The 21,365-nt window shown below is 53.8% G+C and overlaps 1 protein-coding gene across 2 annotated transcripts in view; it reads right to left on the bottom strand.

Moving 5' to 3' along the window:
* The window catches only part of SEMA4G (semaphorin 4G), a 28,522-nt gene extending 12,280 nt beyond the window's left edge, over positions 1–16,242 (bottom strand). The window contains exon 1 of one of the 2 annotated variants that reach the window (XM_061372556.1): positions 15,880–16,242. The gene's annotated coding sequence lies outside the window, so the exon portion shown is untranslated. Of the gene's footprint in view, positions 1–6,489; positions 6,525–15,879 lie in introns of those variants that run through there. The other variant, XM_061372557.1, reaches the window with a different exon arrangement.
* Between the last annotated feature and the right edge of the window lie 5,123 nt (positions 16,243–21,365).

Here is a 21,365-nt window from a genome sequence, read left to right on the forward strand (position 1 = left end):
CTTTACCTATCTGACACCCCCCACCCCCCCCAGGTCCCTTCGGCTCCCCACTGTGTTCCCACTGGCCCAGCACCATTTTACACCTCCAAGGACCTGTGTGAGTTGCCCCCGGGTTCAGCTGAAACAGCCAGACCCGTTCCTGGTGCAGGGAGAGGGGGAAAGGCACCTGCCCTGGGGGATGAGGTGGGGAGAGCTCCCAGGTCCCAGGCGTGGGAATGAGCCAAGGAATTACAGGAAATGAGATATCCAGTGAGAGGCAAGCCTGGCCCCTGCATGGCTGCGAGCGCAGTGTGCTTCAGGCTCCCCTTCCCAGGAGCCAACAGACCTTGAGTGGGAAATCCTGCGAGATGTGGGAAGAGCCGGGATGGAGGTTGCCAGGCAACTTTAATTCAGTCCTTGATGAACTTCCAGCACTTTGCTTTTGCCGCAGAGCCCAACCAGCAAATGATAAAACATCAGGTCCCCCTGGAGCTCATGGTGTCCATCCATCCATCCATCCATCCATCCATCCATCTATCCCAAGGGCTTGCTCATGGCCACAGGCCCAAGTTGCCCTGCAAAGCAATGGCTGCCTCCCCTTTGCGCCCCCAGCAGCATCCCCAGAGGCCAGCCCAGGACAAGCGGCCCTTCCCAGCAGAGGTTTGCAGGCAGGATCTGACCCGTGGGACTGGGCTAGCACTGCCGCATGGATATTTCCCAACCAGCTGGGACTTTTGTCAACAACAGCAAGAAAAAAACCCCCAAACTTGCTGGAAGCCCTCAGGGCAGAGGGGACCCGCGCTGGGCTTGGGGGCCGGGGAGGGAAGGAGCACAGTGACCTCCTGGGAGCCCCTCACCGAGTTTATTTTAGTTGCTCTCTTTAAACAAAACCATGCTTGACCCTGGGGCGCTTCAGCAGACACGCACAAGAGCTTCAGCGATTGGGGAAGCAGATATATCCCTCTTTTACCCAAATTTGGGATTCAAGCACAGAGGAGAGGGGGAGCAGCAACATCGCCTCCTCCCAAGGAGCATCCTGCCCTGTTCCCGCTGTAAAGCCCCTGCTCGCAGCACAGCCACTGTGGAGCCAGGCGGGCCATGGGAATGGGCTCTTATTCTCCCCGGCATGACACAGCCCCATCCACCACCAGCAGAGCCCTTGTACATCCAGTACAAGAGAGCGCCCAACCCTGATCCCACAAAGGTCATGGCAGGGAGAAGATGCACGATGGAGCAAAGTGATGGATGGGAGCGCAACAGGAGCCAGTTGGGGATGGGGATGGGGATTTAAAGGGCACCAGTGCTGGCAGGAGCCAGACATCTAAACATCCCGAAAAGACAAGCTGATGTATCAGCAATGAAACTAACAACAGCCAAATATCCGACAGATTCACCCCACTGCCTCCAGTGCCATGCCTTTATCTCCATCCCCCTGCAGCATCCCTGGGGAATGCCGCCTGCCCAGCAAGGGGCAGGGACCAGCCAGGGTGTCCCCCTGCATAGCTGCAGGGATCGGGGTGTTTTAGCCTCTCCCCAGCTTCCTGTTTTCACTGATCTTACAAGAACTCGTTCCTCTCCTCCATCTGGTCAGGTCTGATGTGGAGCAGGAGGTTCAAAGGGGCTGTCAGGCAGCAACGGAGCTCACTGCCAAGTCCCAGGGAGAGCTCTCCTGCCATTCCCATCCAAACCCACCCCAAAAACCCCAACTGGGAGAATAAGGAAAGCTGCTCTGGCCTGTGCCATGGGCAACCATCACCTGCCTGCAGCCACCTGCCAGGCATAAGGATGGCTCTGCTCCAGCAGCTCCCGGCATGCCACAAGCAGACGGCAAGAGCACGATGCCCAGGATGGCAGGACAGAGCACTCCTCTGCTCCCCGTCTGTATGGAAAACCCAGCTGATGAATGAAACACTTCCTCACCTGGCTCCATCACCCCAAAAGCCTTGCTCAGAGCTGGAGCTGGAGCGAAGGGTACAAGGAGGGGAGGCTGAAGGAGTCCCATGACGGGATCAAGAGCTCTAAGGGATGTCCCAGACAGCCCAGACCTGGCACCCACGGGCAACACAGCAAATCTCCCCTCACAGAAGCAATTCCCTGTGTGCCAGAGGCCATTTGGCTCTTGCAAGCTCTCAGTGAGAACACAGTACCTGCGGCTCTTCCCTCCCATGCAGCACGTCTACCCCTGCAGAAACCCCACCGGAGCAGCCCCAGGCTGACCCTGCAGCCTGGGAGCACCGGAGCGCCCAGCCAGGAGCCACGCAGGAACTGGGAAGTGGAACTGGATGATGCTGAGACTCTGACCTGACTCTGACTTCATCTATCACCAGCCCCAGGCCGCTGGGGAGGCAGAATGCAGCCACCAAGCCCCAGGATGCGGACCCGAGGCTCCCACCTCCTCCATCACATGGAAGAAGCATGCTCGGTGCTAGCGACACCACTCTCAAACCACCACCTTCTCCATCCTTCCCATCTGCGGCATGCCAAGCTTTGCTGCTTGCCTGCAGCCCCTTGGTGGCTGGATAGACAGAGAGAGAGCTGGACAGACTCCCCTCCACATCACAATGAATTTTCCCAGCAAAGGGGATGTTCACATCCAAGTAGCTCAGCGCTGGATGGGCTCTGCAGTTCAGCCTTCAAAGGCTTTGTGGCTGAAGCACATTGTCTCCTCGGCAGAAGCAGGAAAATAATTGTAGAATTAAATTCCCAGGAACAATTAGAAGGAAAATGAGGAAAAAAAAAAATAATCCCAACCCTACATGTAAAGGGATACTTCAGAGCCAGCAGATTTTGGGACTTTCTGATGCATTTGAATCCACTCGCTCGTCCTCATGGTTGCACCGTGTTTCATTTCACTGGGTGCATACAATGCAAGACAAGGCATTAACTTGGGTGTTTGTTCAGAGCCGGTTTGTCTTCCAGTTCTTTTTCCAAAGCCAGGTTTGAGTTTCAAAGACGTTTCCTGGCAATGCCTGGAGTTCCCACCATCACCGTGGCGCGGGACTTCCCCGAGGGGAAACTGAGGCTCAGAAACCATGCAAGACCTGGCATCCTCTTGGAAGCAGGGGCAAGAGCTGCAGCACAGCCCACCTTGCCTTGTGTGAACGTGGGGCTTCCTGCTGCAAGCCTGGCCCTCTCCCTTTTATTTATTCCAAAGATAAACTGTTTTCTTTCGCAAGTCCAGATGACGAGAGCGGCTTTTATGGCTTCCAGCTTTAACAACCTCCTGTTTCCTTTGCTTTCCCTCTGACAAAGCTTCAAATCTGGGGTCAAACCCGATTTCATGTTCAGCTTCGCGTTCAAACCTGCACAGCGCCAGGAGCAGCACCTGGCCTTTCCCACAGTCGTTTGCATACCACCAGCTTTGCCGCCCCAAAATCAGCTCCCCGCCTTATTTGCATGGGCTGGGCTTTGCAACAGGCAAACGAGAGCCCTCCGTCAGGTAACGGGAGGTGGGGTTGTTGCTCGGGGGAGCTTTTAAGCAACAAGAAAAGCAGAACCCACAGCACAGCCTGAATGGCCAAGCTGCCTCCTGGCCCTGCTCGGTAACACAGTGCCTGGAATCCTCTTCCTTCATCTCTGAACAGGGGAGTTTGTGCCCCAGGAGGAAGGAGGGGTGGGTTTGGTGATGACCTTGGTACAGCAAAGCCCTCGTGCTTGTAAATCACCAGGAGCTGGGCAAGGAGGGACACGACAGCGTTTCCTCCTGAAGCACCAGCGGGGCAGGGAGCTCTCACCTTTGATCGGGAACAGTCACCAGCCCAGCAGCCAGCCACTGCCTTTCATAGGGGAACATCAGAAACCGTGGGGGCATCGTTCCCTCACTCCCTGAGAGCCAGCGGATCCCCAGCACTGGTTTCCCCCCACCAAACCACCCATCACATGAGCCGCTTCCCAACAAGTCCCATCAAGATGCCAAGCCAGAAGGCAAGCACAAGGAGGGAAATTCCCCGCACACGGCCAGGCAAGGCTGGCACCGTCTCCATCGCATCCACTGCTGCCCAGTGCACAGGGAGCCCGCAGACCCCCCTCGCCAGCCCTGCCGAGCACACCTGGATGCTTTATCCCAGCACACAACCTGCCAGATTTGCTGAATAAACCTCCCGGCTCCGGCAAACCCACTGCATTCCAGCGGGGAAAGCGGTGAAAGGTTCAAATGGATGTTGGAAAAGGCAGGGGGGGAGAAACAAGCCTACGACACAAAGCCCTCATCTGCAGGCACCGAAAGGGTTGTTGGGGTTTTGGTTTTTCTTTCCCCTCCGGTTGCAACACAAAAACAAAGCCAAGATAGGGATCTCAGCGTGCTGGGGGGGCAGCTCCCTGCCCTTGTCCCTCCAGGCAGAGTGAGCCTGGCCAAACCCAGATGAAGCCGAGACGTGTCCTGCAGGACACGCACACGGCATCACCACAGCTGTACCACAGGGGTTTGGGGTTCAGATGGGGGGTCCCAGCCTGTGCCCATCATAGAGGGAGGCAAAGCAGCCGGAGCCCGCGGTGGTAGGCCAGCTAGCACAAAAATGCCACTGCTGTTATTAATAATTTCCCTGCCTCTGGGGGGATCTGCACTCCTCATCCATTTTGGGCAGTCTCTTTGTCTTTGGAGACTGCTTTTCTTGGCACCTGAAGAGCCCTTTCATGGTTCCCCCCCCCAACATCATGCTCTCAGTTCTAAAGGCCAGGCACAAGGCACTGGTTCACCTGGGCACTGATGAGGAGGGCAAAGAGACCCCTGAATCTCAGTGCTGCCTGGCTGCACGGCAGGTCCCTTCTACCCTTGGATCAGGACGGAGGTGCAGCTTGACCCCAAACACAGACAAGTCCCCAGCATAAGCCGGTCCCCTCTGCCCAGGGGCACCCAGAGCTCCCACAGCAACGCATCCCAAGGAGATGAACCCCAAGTAGCCAGGGCTCAGACAAGCCACATCCCGTGTGCCCCTGCCTGCCGAGGGGATGGGGGGAGGCAGGGATTCCGCTGCACCACCTGCATTGGTTTAGTGTCTCGTCCCAGCCAGCTGAAACACCAGCTGAAACCCGGGTAACACTCAGCCTCCCCAGATACCACCAGCAGCCTTCATCCTACAGCCCCCAGATCCACAGGGGAAGGGAGGGGCTGGATGTAGCCCCCCCCCCCCCCAGGAGCTGCTGCCCTGCCTGGCTGCAGTTCCCACCATCATCTTCCCTCGCACCCTCTGCATGTCCCCACGTCACTCCTGCCCAGCTCCCCCAGCCCCACCTCACCACACACCCCAAAGAAAGCGACCTGCACTGCCTCCAGATCCTGCATATCCCCACCTCCCCTCCAGCATGTCACCCCAAATCCATGTCTGCATCAGACCTCCCCTGGTCTCCTCTCCATCCTGTCCCCAAGACTCTGCCACCCCGTTTCCCCCAGGCACCATTCCCTGTATTTCCACCCCTGCTCCTCCTCCGGTGGACCCTGCCCGTGTGCCCACCACCCCAGATCCTGCCTGGGAACCCAGCACCCCAAACCCCTCCTGCACACTCAGACCTAGACCCACACTAAACGCCTCAGGCCCTACCAAGGGACTCAACACCCAATCCAGCACCCCAGTCCAGCCTGGGGACTCGGCACCCAGACCCAGCACCCCCAATCCTCCCTGTGGACCCGGACCGAGACCCAGCACCCCCAACCCACTCCCCCCGACCCTGAATCCGAATTCAGCATTCAGACTCAGCATCCAGCCCCTGCATCCAGCACTCGGACCCCGCAACCAGATGCAGTTTTCCGGATCCCGCGAGCAGACGCGGACCCAGTCGCAGCCCTCCCGGACCCGCACCCCGGACCCGGCTGGCGCTGTCCCCACTCGCGTGTGCCCGGCACTTGCCTGGTGCGGTGCGGTGCGGCTCTGGTCGGCTCTGCTCTGCGGCGCAGCAGGTGCGGGCGGCTCGGCTCGGCTCGGCTCGGCTCGGCTCGGCTCGGCTCGGCTCGGCTCGGCGCAGCCCCGGCGCTCACAGCCCTGCCGCGCGTGGCCCTGCCGCACCGAGCCGACTGTACCGAGCCGCGCCGCCCGCACCGCGCCGCCCCGCATCGCACCGCCCCCTGGCGGCCGCCGCCGTGCGCGGAGGCGGAGGCTGAGGCCGAGGCCGCGGTGCCCAGCCCCGGCCTGGAGCCCGTTGGCCGCCCGCAGTTAGGCCCGCAGAGGGCAGGAGCTGGGGCTGCCCCTGCAGCACGCAGGAGGCAGCACTCTCCTATGCAGAGCCGCAGAGGGCAGAGATGCTGCAGAGTGAAGCCCAGGGACGCTGTGCTTGTGCTCAGCTACCCCATGTTTGGGTTATACAGCCCCAGAAGGGCCTCTGGTAGAGTGGTCTGTGTTCAAGCCCTTTGCAAGGCGAAATGCTGCTAACTTGGGCTTGTAACGATAAACAATTAAAAAGCATCACCGAGCTCAATAGGCGCCATCCAGCTCTGCCAGCAAAGCACACGGCGCAGTGCCCACTGAGCCTCCTCACTCCCCATAGCCACCCTGGCTCCTTACATCCCGCACCGCACACCTGAGCTGGGCCCGTGCCCCATCTTCTCCTTCTGTCAGCACTGAGCCTGCCCTCACCCGTGGTGGAAGCTTGTGGTTTCTCTAGGGCCCTGTGTGTGGAGCCCTTTTGTCCTGGGTGGCTTCTGCGGCTCCTCCCCACGGGCAGCGGCTGCCAGGTTCAGGCCTGTGTTTGCTTTCCTTTCGCAAGCTTCCAGCTCCCGGCCAACCCTCCCTGCTCACCCGTCACAGCGCAGGCCTTCTAGCGCGAAACCCCGAGTGCTGTGTGTAATCAGCAGGTTGGATCTAGGGCACCTGGAAATCAGCTGGCGCGGGAGGTGGGGAGATGCTGTACCTGCACACGCCGGATTACAGCTCCCAAAGCCCGGTGATGCCAGCCCATGGTTACAAACCCATGCGGTGCCCACAACCCTCAATGTCTCATCCCCTCCACTCCACACCAACCCCCTTCAGGAAGGGGACAAGGGCCACCCTGACCCCACACCCTGCAGACCTGGAGCCAAACCAATGGTAGGGCTTAGCTGAGCAGGTTGATGTGGATGAAGGTCAGCCCCCCCTGAGCTCTCATCACCGCCTGGACCTTTCAGGGTCAGGGGGGCAGTGTGCTCCCATGGGGAGCATGGCTAATGTGACAACCTTAAGGCCTCTGCCAGGATGCTGCCTCTTGAAAGTACCGTGGATGTGAGGGAGAGCAGCAGAGGCTGGAGTCGCCCCAGCCCTCATGCACTGATGGGTCTCAGCCAAGGAGGGACCCATCTGGGTGCTCCTGTCACCCTCACACCAAGCAGCCACCATCCCCTTGCATGAGGTGCTGGGACCCTCGCTATCCCCACTCCCAAGGGACCCAAGCAGGTACACTACCCACCTCCTCCAGCGCTCCCCGTGCTCCTGCCCTCTCCTCCCGTATGCTCCAGCTCCTCATTACCATTTCCTCCTGTCCTTGGGCAGAGCCGCAGCGCCTCCTCCACGCCTCGCCTCGCCGCGCCTCTCCACCCACCCTGCGGAAGTGGGATGCCCACACACCGGGAGCCAGGCTCACCCGGCAGCAGGAGGGTAGGCAGAGCAGCAGGGATGCTTTTGCCCAGCCTGTCTTATCCGGGGATGGGGGGTCCAGGTGCTGTGAGATGGATGTGCCCCGTCATCCACCCCAAACCCCATCCCCTGCCTTGCTGGAGGGGTTGGTTATGGGGAGAACCGGTCCATGAGCACTGGGGAAGGGGGTGCGAGGCTGAGGCAGGGCTGCTCCCTCCCTCCCTCTCCAGGGCACTGTGTGTACATCCAGTCCTGCAGCAACGCTCCGTGCCCGAGCGGGCAGCACAGGCAGGCGTCCCCCCACGTGGCTGCCGGCCCAGCCAGCACACGGCGGAGCTGCGTTAGCTCCTGGCCTCGCGGTGGGGTAATGAGTGCATGAGCAACGAGCGAGCGGAGCCTGGCACGGCGCAGGCACAGGCCCGAGCTTGCGAGGCTTTAATCAATGAACACGAGTCATGGGCAGCTGGAAGCGGAGCTGTGCTCACAGCCGCCGCCTGCTCTGCTGCCCCCTGACATTAAACTGGAGGAATTTAGGGCCCCGCGAGGTTGAAGGCCAGGGCCTTGCTCTTATCTGTGCTGTTTCCCCAGCAGCCAGAGTGGGATACAGGCAGCAGCAGGCAGGAGCCGAACCAGACCTGTCCTGCTCCTGCATCCATCTGCCCCACAGAGTGGTGCTGTGGAATAGGGAGGGCTGGCTTGTGCTCCAACCTCAGCCCAGAGCCTGCAAGGTGCTGGAAGGGGAACTTCCCACTGGAGCAGCACTGCAGCCCCCATCCAAGCCCAGGGGACAGCCTCTGGAAACCACCCTCCCCTAAAGAGATTTTATCCCTAATGCTCTTTCCCAGAAAAGAAGATGCTTTAGTGCCCTGATCACCAGTCCATGGGCTGGTTACTGTTTAATTTCTCCTTGTTGTCACTTAAATATGGTGTCACAGGGAGAGAGGACTGGGCAGAGCTTGTCCCACATCACAGCAGGGCCAGCTGCCCTTTGCCTGTGCTGGCAGCTGCCCATCGCAGTACACTCAGCGCACAGCAAAGCCAGGTGGATGCCCACGCTCAGCCGGCATGTTTCGGTTCACCCCTCTCTGTCAGATACCCCTACCCACGGCAATGGGTAGAAATGCCCACAGCCAGCCCCTTTCACCCCTCCGACACCCAAGAAGCCATGGCGAAGCTGGCGTGTTTCACTTGGCACCGCACCGCCGTCCCAGCCGGCACACCAGATGATGTGAGGAATTATAACAGGGCCACAGCACCGTGAAATATTGATGGGATTAGCGCGGATCAGCTCTCCCAGCACACGTGCTGCGCTCACCCTGGGCCCGTGAGCCCGAGACCTGCGTGCACTCATGTTGCAGCTCAGCGCCTGGGGCAGCAGTGCTGCTGGATGCTCCCTGACAGCAACACGGCTCCAGCCACCACCAGCCTGCTGCCTTCTGGGGGGACATGTGGGACCCTACTGCAGCACAAGACATGCATCAAGTTGCTTAACACATGACGCAGCTCTGCTGGGGTGAAGAGTTGTCTGGTTTGGTTGCAGCTCTGCACTCACTGCCACCCTGCAGCCCTGAAAGATGCCAGCCTCCATGCTCCATCTCCTCCAACCCCATCTCAGGTTCATCCTGCATGGAGCATAGGGGATGCCCCATGCACAGGCATGTATCCTGGGTGACTGGCAGAAGACCCTCACCCTCCTGGCCATCGTGGGTCCCTGCTCCCACTGTGAGAACAAGGTTTGGCCAGGAAAAGGGTTTCATTATGGATCACAGCAACATAAGTACAACTTAGCTAGTTCAAAGCATTAAACTGGAAATACTCTGGGAGGAGCATGTCACAAAGCACCCAGTTTTAGGGTTGCAGTGCTGACGGTGTGTTGGTGCCTGTAACACCCAAGGGGCTGACCACGATCTGCAGCCTTTGGTAGGAAACTGCTTCCTGGGGCAGCTCTGGCTCCTCCCCAACGATGCCTGCAGCCTGCCTTTCCATTGCCCCCAGCAAGAACAGTGAGCTAAAACCCCAGCATGTGGGGTTTGGTTTGCCAGCCTCTGCGGTCCGAGGGGCAGCAGGCAGTGACTGTTTCAAGCTGCTCTGCAGACTGGCCACCTTGGAGTTACAAAATCACAGCACTTCAGCAGCTGGGGATTTATGAAACCCACAGAGGAGTTGTGAAACACATGCTGAAGCTGTGCCAGCCCGCACCGTGCCAAGGGGCATGTTATAATATCAGAACCACTAGCGGAAAAATGGGTACCTTTCCCTTTTGACATGAGAAAGCAACAACGAGCAAACCAGCCTTTCCCTGGGCACCTCCATCCCTCAGTTACACTGTGAGACTGGCATTGTTGCTTTGCCTGCCTCCGTGGAAGAAAAGCCCAATGGGAAGCACACCAGCCCCATACCATGGGATTGGCTTCACTGCTCCAGCATCCATGTGGTCCTCTCTGCCCATCCCAGGACCAGCCCCAGCCCTGGGCCAGGAGTGCTGCATGAAGCAGAGGAGCAGAAAAGTACCCACTGGTGATGCCTGGATCATGGCAATGGCACCCAGGGCTTCCCAGCAGCTAAGTGCACGCTCACCAGGCTTGGCTTTGTTTCTTGAGAGCGTCATGGACTCGTCAAATCAAGCATGATGCTCTGCAGATTAGCCCCAGGAAAAAACATCTTCCAGTGGGCACAGAGCATGAAAGCCTCTTCCCTTGGAGTCACTGAGCAAGCTTTCCAAACCACTGTTTCTTTGGGCTGGGAGCCAGAAGGGAAAATTACAATTGCAGAAGAATTTGTCTGAGAAAGTTGTAAAGAGCTGGAAAAAGGCATGGGCAGGCCAGAAGGCAGCGGAACAGCCAACCCATGCTGCTGCCACACTACCCCGGGGGTTGGGTTTGGGTAGGGACAGGGTTTTACCCCCAGCTCAGCACAGCGGCGGAGTTGCTGCCCCAGCATCCCAGAGGATCAGATGTTGGTTGCTCCCCTGTAAGTGGCAGTGGAAATCGGGGTGTTTTGCCCAGGGCCATTTGTCGATGAAGGCTGCCAGCCCCAGCCGCAGAGCCGAGCGTGGTGCCAGGGTGGATTTTCTCAGGGGAGAAGGCGCTGAGTCAGAGCAGCCTCCGATGTGTTCCCACAAGCCTGGCTGCGAGATGCGCGGGAGTTCACCACGGACAGGAGCTCGAATGGGGAGCAGCCGGGGTTCGGGCTGCTCGTCTGCAAACCGATCCGAGGCAGTGGAAAGCATCGCCCTGGCTCAGGATCTGTCAGCACTGCACCTGGTTTGTAGGCTGCAGGAGGGCAGGCTCCTGACCTGCCTTTCAACCAGGCAGGGCTGCTTCAGGATGCTCCTGCGGCATGGGGGGCAAACACCAGCAGGCATTGGGAATCCTGTGGGACAAGCAGGAGTCGCGTTTCCAGGCTTGACACAAGGTCTCATCCTGGCTCTGAGGCAGAAGCAGGATCAAGGTGGTTGCAAGCAGGGAAGGGGCAGACTCATAGAATCATAGGAGACCAGGTTGGAAGGGACCTTAAGGATCATGTGGCCCAACAAAGCAAAGCATGACCTGGACTAGATGTCCCAACTCCCTGTCCAGACAAATCCTAACAATGTCCAGTGTTGGTGATCCACCACTTCCCTAGGGAGATTATTCCAAAGGCTGGTTGCTCTCATTGTGAGAATTTTCCCTCTTGCATTCAGCTGGAATGTCCCTGGGAATAACTTGTGCCCATTCCCCTTTGTCTTTTCCATGTGACATCTTGTGAAAAGGGAGTCTCTATCTTCTTCATAACCACTCTTTAAATACTGGAGCATGGTGATGAGGTCTCCCCTGAGCCTTCTTTTCCCTAGGCTGAATAAGCCCAGCCTTTCCTCCTATGGCCAGGTCCCTGCCACACGCTGCAGAGAGCAGCAACACACGTCCCTAGGGTTGCACAGGGGCTGGGGCAACACCAGTGGCTTTTAAGGGCTTCCCTTTCGTGTGACCTAACCTGCACACCCCAGAGCTAAAGCCAGGAGGTGCCCCCAGCATCCAGCCCCTGAGCCAAGCCTCCAGCCAGGATCCACATCCCCACGGCTTCACCTTCACCATCTGAGCCCTGGTGCTCAAGTGACCTCTCCCAGCCCTGCCTGCTCCAGCCCAAAGCTGGGCTGACACATGGGCAGCCTGCCCCTGCTTCCCAGGCTCCGAACCCCAGTGCTGCCACCGCAGAAGGAACAACGGGAGCAGCGCAGTAAATAACCCCCCGCACGCAGGCAGAGCAGAGCCAGGCGCATCCATCACTCTCACAGTTTTTCTTCAGCTCTGACACTTTGATAGGGACGAGGGGGTGGGGGAAGGAAAGGAGCTTCCAAAATTTATGAGCTTGGATTTAAAAATACATCTCCTGGAAGCGCTGCAAAACCCGGAGCTGGCGAAGGCGAATGGCTTAAAAGCTGCCTTAGGGAATGAATGCGAAAGCTGTGCCTGCCTCGGGAAGAGGGATCTGGGAGACCTGCGTGGATGATGGCGCAAACTGTGTCCCCACTGGGATCGTTTGGCGAGCCACGGCTCTCCGTGCCGTGCATTACAAGTGAAATGAAAGGTAGAGGTAACAAATGACAGGTTAAAATCCCTCCAGCCCTAAGGTAATGTCAGCCTTAGCGTACATAGGATTTGGACTGTCACCTTCAATCTCCCAGAGTTTCTCCTCTGCATCCATGACCTCCCAGTGCTCCACGCATAAGCAGCCTCTCAGCCCCATTTAGAAATAGATCCCCTTATGCAAAGAAAAGAGCTCGTAGCTGTGAATTTAGCTGAAAACGCCTCTACCACAGGGAATCACATCTCAAATAATAAAGCCAAACGAGTGTCAGGAAGAATAACCGTGATATCAGAGTCCTGGGTCTTTACAGATGGACTGTCCCCCAGCAGGGTACCTCAGAATGAACAGCTGAAAAATGTTACCCAGTCATTAAAAAGAGCTAAAAGTAATTTAGCCAGAGTGACAATGACGCTCAAAGCAAATTATTTGTCTGCTGAGATAAAAGGAGCTATTCCGAGCTTGCCTTTTGTTGTAGTTTTCTTTTAAAGTCAGAAAGGACTGAAAAACGCTGAGCTAACAGCCTGGCTGTCAGAGCCCTGGTTCTGCTGCAGCAGCATGGTGCAGGGAGCATCCCTGCGAGCCGATCCCTTCTGCCATCCTGCTCCAACCTTCCCTGGAAGGATGCTTGGAACGGACTGCGAAGACGGTCCCCAGGGCCAGCATCGCATCTTTGCTGAGTTACAGTGCCATTTATGATCATGGTTTTGCCATGGAAACATCTCCCTCCTAACAACAGATCTATCAGCACATGTCCTAAAAGCAGCCTGGCATCCATTACATGGTAATTTTTGCTTCCCTGTGACAGGGGCCAGACTCTGATCCTTTCCATGCTTTAATTAAAAAAACCCAAACCCAAACTTATGGGTTAACCCCATCAAAAGCATGACACAAGAATCCTCAAAAATCCCCTCTGAAGCAGGCTTTTGGTGGGCTCTTTAGACACACAGAGCATTTCAAATGCCCAGTGTTAAATATTTCAGGGGAAACATAACTCTTGTAAGTGCAGCCAACCTTGCTTGGAAGCTCTAAGTCAGTGCAATTTCTCCGCAGCTTTCAGGAATGGATTTGCTTCTTGCTGGTGCCTTCTCCCTGTACAGTTCAACCGAGTTAATGTATTCCAAAACTGCATTTTATGTTTTCTCCCCCTACATAATCAGATTTTGGGACGCTGCAGTGCGATGCCTTACATGCAGTTTCTGTCCTTAGGTGCTTTCTGAGAAGGCTGCATCCATCAGAACCTGGTGCTTTAGCACATCTCTCTACAAATGGTACCTTCGAGAGTCAGCTGAATTCCTCTGATTCATGTTCCTGCATATCCATACAGGTAATTTACCTTTATTAAAAATAAACCAGAAGACAGAGCTATTAAGAAGGACAGTGTCAAGGCCAGCAGAGCGAGTGCTGGAGGGCCAGGTTAATGAGCTGCGCTGCTGCCCAAGCACCCAGGCTGGCTGGAGCCAGGAGCTGCTGTCCCATCAGGGCTGACTCAGTCCTTCATCAGGCAGGAACAACATCCCACATCCCTCTTTTGGGCAGTTCCTGCTCTCTGGGGACCGTGGTTAAACCCACTCACTCCAGCCTCCCCTACCAGTGTTTTCCCTGGGGGCTCCTGTGTGCACTGGGCTTGGTCCAACCCCAGTATCCAGCCCCAGCTGCATCCCTGTGCTTCAGGGAGAAGGTGAACCAGGAGTACGGACGGATCGATCTGCCCTCGCATCTCACACTGGGTAAACCCATTGCTTCCTCCTCTGCCTGCATCAGCAACATCACCGAGCTGCTCCCTGGCAAGGACACTTCCAAGGCGAGGGAATGGGAATTTGTAAGACACCCGTCATGATAGTTTATTCTTGTCATTTCTGACCCTCAGGGTAAGAAGAACATCAGAGCACTGCAGGCATGAAACAACAAGCTTTGTAGGTCATATCAGTGTGTAAAGTACCATTAGGAACCACAGCACGAAGCATGAATAATGCCTCCTTTATTCCACTGTATACCTCAACGCCCTTTAAATAAAGGCAAATGGTTATTTATGGACAGGGTTTGTATGAGACACCTGCTCAGGAACACGGGGCTAAAATCGAGCTGGAGCAGGAAGTTTGCTCTCTTGCCTATGTACAAGTCAGAGCAGCCACAGCACTGACTGATAGGCATAGTGATAGGCCAAGGGATCCCAGGCAAAAGAATCATAGACTGGTTTGGGTTGCAAGGGACCTTAAAGCTTATCCAGTTCCAACTCCCTGATGTGGGCAGGGACACCTTCAACTAGACCAGGTTTCTCACAGCCCCATCCAACACAGCCTAAAGAGCAGGGGCACCACTGTAAATCTCCCTCAAACAGATTTATGCTGTATCCAGTAAACCAGAGCTGCAAAGCACATGTCCCTCCATGGCACCCACCTCTCTGCGAAGGACAGCAGGGCAGGAAGAGCTTTGAAGGACCCGGAGGCGGGAAAGGGACCTTCAAGAACCAATCCCATCATTTCTGAAAAGCCTTGAACAGTCAACCTCGAGGGCTTTCCTTAAATCCTTTCAGCAAATAATGACCTCGGTTGCCAAAAGGGATCTGATAATGCAAAGTCAGGGGGAGATGTGCAGTGAGTCATCCACTCGAAGCATGTTGAGCTCCGTTTTAGCAGTGGCAGGAGCCATGCTCCCAGCTGGAGCAGGGTGAGGTTGCCCCCAAGAGGCAAATCTGGCGAACTAGAGAGGGAAAAAGCTGAATTCTGTTCTGAAGGGATCGCATAGGGAGGATTTTTAAGTCTCCTCCTATGCTCTTATTTTCAGTTCTCCCCAGTTTAAAACATCGATGGATGGGGTGGGAGCAGAGAGTAAGAGCTTTGGTGTGTGGCTGGTTGGGTGTTCCTGTGTTCTGCCAGAGCTCCTGAACCACACGACTTGTTTTCCTGGTCTCGCTTGCGGTGTCATTAGAAAGATCAAAAAGCAGTCACAGGGTTTTCTTCATAGACTCACAGAATGGTTGGGGTTGGAAGGAACCTGAAGGATCATCCAGTTCCAGCCCTGTGCCATGGGCAGGGACACCTCCCACTAGACCAGGTTGCTCAGATTGATGATTTGATGCCATACATCTCCCTAGGCTCCTCCAGAGCAAGGGCTGGCAGCACCTTCAACTGCATCTCCTGTCTCAGGAGTGGAGGGAGAGATGCAATCACAGACACAACAGTTTGGAAACCGGTTGATGACAGGGCACGAAACCCCTCAGCCATTCACATCGAGCACACGCGCAGAACCAAACTCCTAGCATCTTGCCAGGGGAACAGGAGCAGGATGGACACCAGGGCTACCTCCCCAGCACACGCTCCACGGATCAGCAGCATGAAGCTTTTGCAGCCAGGGTTGGTTTCACAGACCCTAATGGATTTTTCTGCTGCAAAATGCTCTTTGAACCTCTACACTTTTAGCATCTACAACATCCTGAGGCAAGCAGATCCCCAGCTCCTGTCTCCTTTTGTTTGCTTTGAGCCTTCCTGCTAATAAAAGAACTACAGAGTCTGAGGCAGAATTACAGAGTACCATTGAATAACTTCTATTTACCCCTTTTTAGGCCGTTTGATTGTCAAGCTCACCATCTTACTTTCCAACACTACAACTCTTTCCGAGCTGGAGAGACGCAGCCGGCTTAGGGCCACTGCAATTTATTCCTGTTCTGTACACACACATGCAGATGCCCTCCCAAAGGACTAAACCTGTGATGTAACCTGGAATTTCACACGCCTGGAGCTGCTTTTCAAGAGGACAGAGTTTAAACACCCATCTGAGATGTACCCAGGGTACTCACTGCTCCTGCGCCAGGCTCCTTGTGGGTCCCTCTGCCCCGTTCAGCCAGAGAACATCCCCGCGTCCCCAGCACCGAGCCCTTGCTGCAGCACCCCGGCTCCCTGTCAGCTCCAAACTGGAGGCGTCATCTCCAAAATGACTGTTGCGTTGGCTCCTGCCAGACTCTTAATTACGAGGAAGGCTGACACAGATTCTCAGCGAACGGCGTTCGCGTACTGCAGGGGAAAACAGAATGAGGGCAAGAGGAAAAATGGGCTAATAAGAGCAAATCAACTGGAGGGGAGACGCCACGTTGTGCTGTGCAAACCTGACACAGCGACAGGGCTGGAGCCCAAAATACTGGGAAGAAATAGGTTAGTGCACAGGGGAAGCAGGCAGTGCTCCACAAACATGGAGGAAGAGAGGATGTGCAGCACAGCATCTCGGCACCCTCGTCTGGAGGTCTCTCTCCCCAGCTTGGGTCAGGGCAAAGGGACAGGTTCAGATTCAGATTCAGAACCTTTCTATGGTTCTGATTCCAGCACACAGACCAGTGGGTGTCTGAGAGCCCAAACGGTGCTGTCTGAAGAGCCCAGAGCCACCCTGCATGATTTACACTGCTTTTGTAAAAGCCTGAAGTGTGAATAAAGCATGAAACTTAATGCCCAGCCATCCTCTCCCTGCAGCTGAGCCTGGCAGCTTTAAGCTATTATTATTCCAGCTGCAGCCTGGTGGTCAGCCTGGAAAGGAAGGGGACCCCCTGCTCCTGCCTGTGCTGTGACAAGCCAGGGCTTTCACCTGCAAACACAGTTTAGGAGAAGAGAGCCTCAGACCCAGAGGTAAAGCCATGGAGCCCGCAAGCCCAGCTCACAGCACTCACTGCCCTAGTGAAGGACATGCCTGGTAGCACACACGCAGCAAAAATAAGCTATTTACCCTTTCTGCCTTGCTCTGCAAGAGGGAAGGAGCATCACTCGCCCGGCTTCAGGGAGCTGCAGCAGGGAGTGCAAACCCAAAGGGAAGCACTGGGAGAAGGGCCAGGAGCCCTCCCCTACACACCACACAGGCCAAACCTGCCTTGAAAAGCTTCGGGTGTACCCTCAGGCTGATGGCAAACACGCCTTGATGACAACAAGGGGAATAATCCTGGAGTTTCCATCTTCTCCCCTGTGACCTCCCTACAGAAACAGGGAGACAACCTGAAGGAGATGAAACATCAGCAGCAACTCACCACACAGCAACAGGGGAGGCATTCAGAGAAGTTCAGTGTATCCGAATGCCACTTGAAAGTCACCTGAAAATACATCTTAACCAGCAGCCTCAAGTATAGGGACCAGCTTTCAGCATCCACACTGAAATACCAAGACAGGAAGAGGTGAATGTTTTCCTTCTCTCACCACTCAGCCCTACTTCGGATACTAGATAAAATATTCCCTTTCAAATTCCTTACTGCAAAGGCAAGGAAGCGCTGGCTGAAAAAAGCAGCAGCCAGGCAAAACTAAAAGCACCTCCACAAGGAGAAGCCCTCTGAGGAATTTACTTTCTCCAGGATCCTCCCCATCAGCAGCCCACACCGCTGAAAGCCCTTTTCAACACTAGATAAGAAGGGGCCCCACCAGTAAAGCTGGCAAAACATCCACAAGGCAAAACATCAAGGTATTTCATAGCCCGGAGGGAAGATGGGAAAATGGCAATTTGAACATCATTAAGAACGTTCTGATAACTTAAACCACAAGGAAGGAATGAGCTAAATCCACTAATAATTGTCTGCCCTCTCCTCTTTGGAGGATTCCACAGCAGCTGCCTTGGCTCCTGCAAGCTCACTGAGCCTCTTCCTTGCCCCACATCAGCCCGTCCCGCAAGCCTTTTCTCTTCCTCAGGATGCAGAAACAAGCACTGATGTGTCAGTGCCAACAGCTGCCCCTCGCACGGTGGGCTGTTTCCTATGGGGGAACTCTGACAAGAAGTTGCTCAAGAGCTCGTAAGCTCAAGGACTGAGCTCCCAGAATTAGGAGGCTCATCTCCAGCAGCACCCTTTCTCATTTGCAGTGGAACACACAGTCACCTAATCAGTAGAAGAAAACCAAGCGAGATACAAACCCAAGCCAGGGATGCTATGCTATACATAGGGTTCTCCTGGGAAAGAAAACTAAACACACAAGACCATTAGTAACTGTGGCTTGAAGTACTCCTGCTAGTGACAAGGTCAGCAGAATCCTCTTTGTACCCCAGCCACCCAGAAGTGCTTGCCTGAATCCCCCCCGAGACATCGTACTCCTGCTGTCCTCCCCTGGGACAGGCCCCCCTCCCAAGCCCAGAGCTGGCTGCCGGACGATGCTACCCAGGCACAGTCACCTTTGATGCACAGACCTGCCTTGCCTGCGCTCAGGACATTAACACTGCAGTACCCATGCCTCATCATTAAAAAAAGGCATTTTTCCACACTGAAATGCTACCTCTAAAATCCCATCACAGCCATCTCACCAGCTGGTCCCCCAGCGGTAATGGTGCTGTTCACCTACTTGTTCCAGTCATCTGCTTTTCCCTATGATATTTTCAACTAAACTATCAACTCCAGGGACTTCAGAGAGTTCCTGCAGCCACTGCATCAATGGAGCATACCCGTCCTACTGACCTTCAGCCAGACCTACCTGCAAGTCATTAATCACTTCTGAAATCCCCATCCATTACCAAGTTCCGCAACAGGAACAGCGAGAATAGGAGAAGTGCAAACAGTTTTGCTGGCAGGTTTCTTCAATTTAAAGCCAGAAGCTGTTGAGTGCATTTGGGGTTTTTTAAGCCATACAGAACCTTGTGAGGACAACGGGGGGGGAAAAAAAGGCGAAAGAGCCACAGGTGTACATTTTATAGTCAGCCTTTAATTTTTTTGCCTGTGATGACTGCAATAAAGTGCACCTAATTTCACATGAAATGAGATAAGATGGCTCTTAATACAGCCAACATAACATCAAAAGATAAACCTCAGTGCAAAATGCTTATCTGAAGACAACCAAAGCAGTTAAGACATTGACTGTGCAAACAGCCTTTTCCAACACACGTAACTTCTGGCTGGGGGCCAGTAAATGAGTTGGCAAAACACAACAGGCAGCAGGTTTGCCATTTCGCTTCCCGACGTCCTGAAGCAGGTCTCAGCTCAGCAGTCCCTTGTCAAGGCTCTGCAGCAGTGCTTTGGGATCATCTCTGCGAGGCTACTATGAGCTCCAATTTAACCCACGTCTAGACTTAAGCAACTGGGGAATTACTACAGCTACAAAACAGATGGAGGAGAAGTCCCGACAAAGCAGGAGGGGGAGACAGGGAGAACGGCAGAATGTATACACAGGCATTAAGCATGAAAACACAGGACTGGCTGAGCCAAGAACGATTTCAAGACTTTCTCCATTTATAGCAAGCTAATCAGCTGTGAACTTAAGGATTGCAACGTGTGCCCTAAGACCAAAATAGGCCCTGCAGCCACTTCTTGTGAAACAGAGCCGAGGCGTGCCCATTGTATCCAGGGCCACGTAACTAGAAAAGCATGTCTGGTTCTTTATGTCATTGTGTTAAATAAAAGTAAATATCAAAGTGGTTAATTTATCTGGAAAAAGACCTCAGCAGTTTCAATGTGCTTTGAACTGCAATACAAAAGCTGTTAATCTAAACCCCTCCCCTTTCCTTCTCCAAAATATACAAGACAGCAACTTCAACTTTACAGGGTAAGAAAATATATACACACTACATACATAAGTAAACTTACTCTGCAATTTATACAACATTAGTGAGAAAAAATATAAACATTAAGAAAATTACATACAATATATTAAACAGAATAAGCAACTGCTATCAGAGGGAAGGCTGACACACTATCAAAGACAGGCGGAGGAGCAAAGGATGATGTTGCTATTCCCATACAACACCGAGTAATTCTGTTTAGCCTAAAGCAGTTCTTTTGCCAAACAAAGATACCCTTTGAGGTAGATTCTTCCAATTCTTAAATAACATGTTGAGATTTTTTAAAAAGGGATTTTCTTCCTCTCCCCTCCCTCCCAACAATGCCACGAGCGTAACTTCTGTTTGAACAAAGCTAAGCTGATTATCCTGTGAAGGGCACAGAGAAGCTGCAGTCTTAGGCTAACTCTCTAACACTTGAAATGAAAGACAAAACATTTAGCATGAATTTGCAACTAAAATACCTTCCCGCAAGACATGTGTCCATTCTATAGCAGTTCCTTTACGGGTAATATACATACTTAAATGTGAAGGTTGGTGGTGGTTTGGGGAGGTTTTTAGCCTTATTATACATTCTAATCTTGGAAAGTTGTAGGGGATTTATGATACAAGACAGAGCAATCTACAAAACTTAAAAGGAAACAGTATTATAAAACGCACATGTTGATATTGTTAAAAATCTCACTTGAGGGAATCTCCGTTGGTGCTTCTACCCAATACCTTAACTTTCTCTTCATACATACACAGATCCTACAGACAAATCACAACCTAAGATTTAAGCGATGGCATTTGCATGGAGAGCACAACAGGAGATCACCACTTGACTACTTCACAAACAGCTCCTGGAGCTTTGTGACCACACTGTGTGTGCAGCAGGACTTCACACAAAGGAATTCAGACCTCCCGTGGCTTGCACAGTTTTCACATGGGTGGACCAAATGCTCATCTCTCCAAATCTCCACCGAGCTGAGATTGTAGGATTAGTATGTTCTCCATTTAGGACAGTGCTGAAGCCAGATAACAAGTATGTATGTAGGAAACAAACATACTCTTTTATAAAGAGCAGTACAGTACTACTGGTGTAATAAGATCTCACCTATAACTTGGTCTTACAGAAACACCTCCCTTGCAGTCACATTCACTGCATAAATAAATTAATACCTGAAGATGAGAAAGTTAAATTAATGTATCACTAACATAACAAATCCCACTTTGTTATTTGATAAAACACAACCACAGAGCAAAGAAGCATCCACTTAACCTGTATGGGCACAACCACTCTTCAGGTCTGCTTCCACCGTCAAGTGAATACGACAGCAGCCACTTGTTCACATGCAACTGCTGTATTTTGTAGTTTTTATAGAAACACTGGATGCTCATACCAATTCTGCTTTGCAGATTAACATGTGCAGGCAATGCTCTTTATCCAGCCCAGTTCTGAACCGCTTCCTTACCTGCTCACAACAGGGGAGGCCTAACACTGTTTCTGAACTCGCATTCCATGTCATGGGGCAATTCTTTCCCAGCCATCCTAAATGGATGTTTGATGGTGTGTGCTGGCAAGAAAACTAAAGTCATACAGCTTCCAATATGTCTTGTGATTAACATCAGAAATGATAAAACTTTCCTCAGCTTTAAATAGGATAAAATATATCTAGCTAATTCAGACAGGGCTACAGAAAGAGCCGGTTGGGTTTGTTTGGGGTTGGGTGGGGGAGTTTATCTATAAAAACCAAAACCAACCCCCAAAACCCAACAAATAACTGATTTGTTCTTGCA

Source organism: Neopsephotus bourkii, unplaced genomic scaffold, assembly GCF_033783945.1.
Source record: "Neopsephotus bourkii isolate Nb327-2 ecotype Australia unplaced genomic scaffold, CSIRO-AGI_Nbou_v1 NB_1615, whole genome shotgun sequence".
NCBI lineage: Eukaryota > Metazoa > Chordata > Aves > Psittaciformes > Psittacidae > Neopsephotus > Neopsephotus bourkii.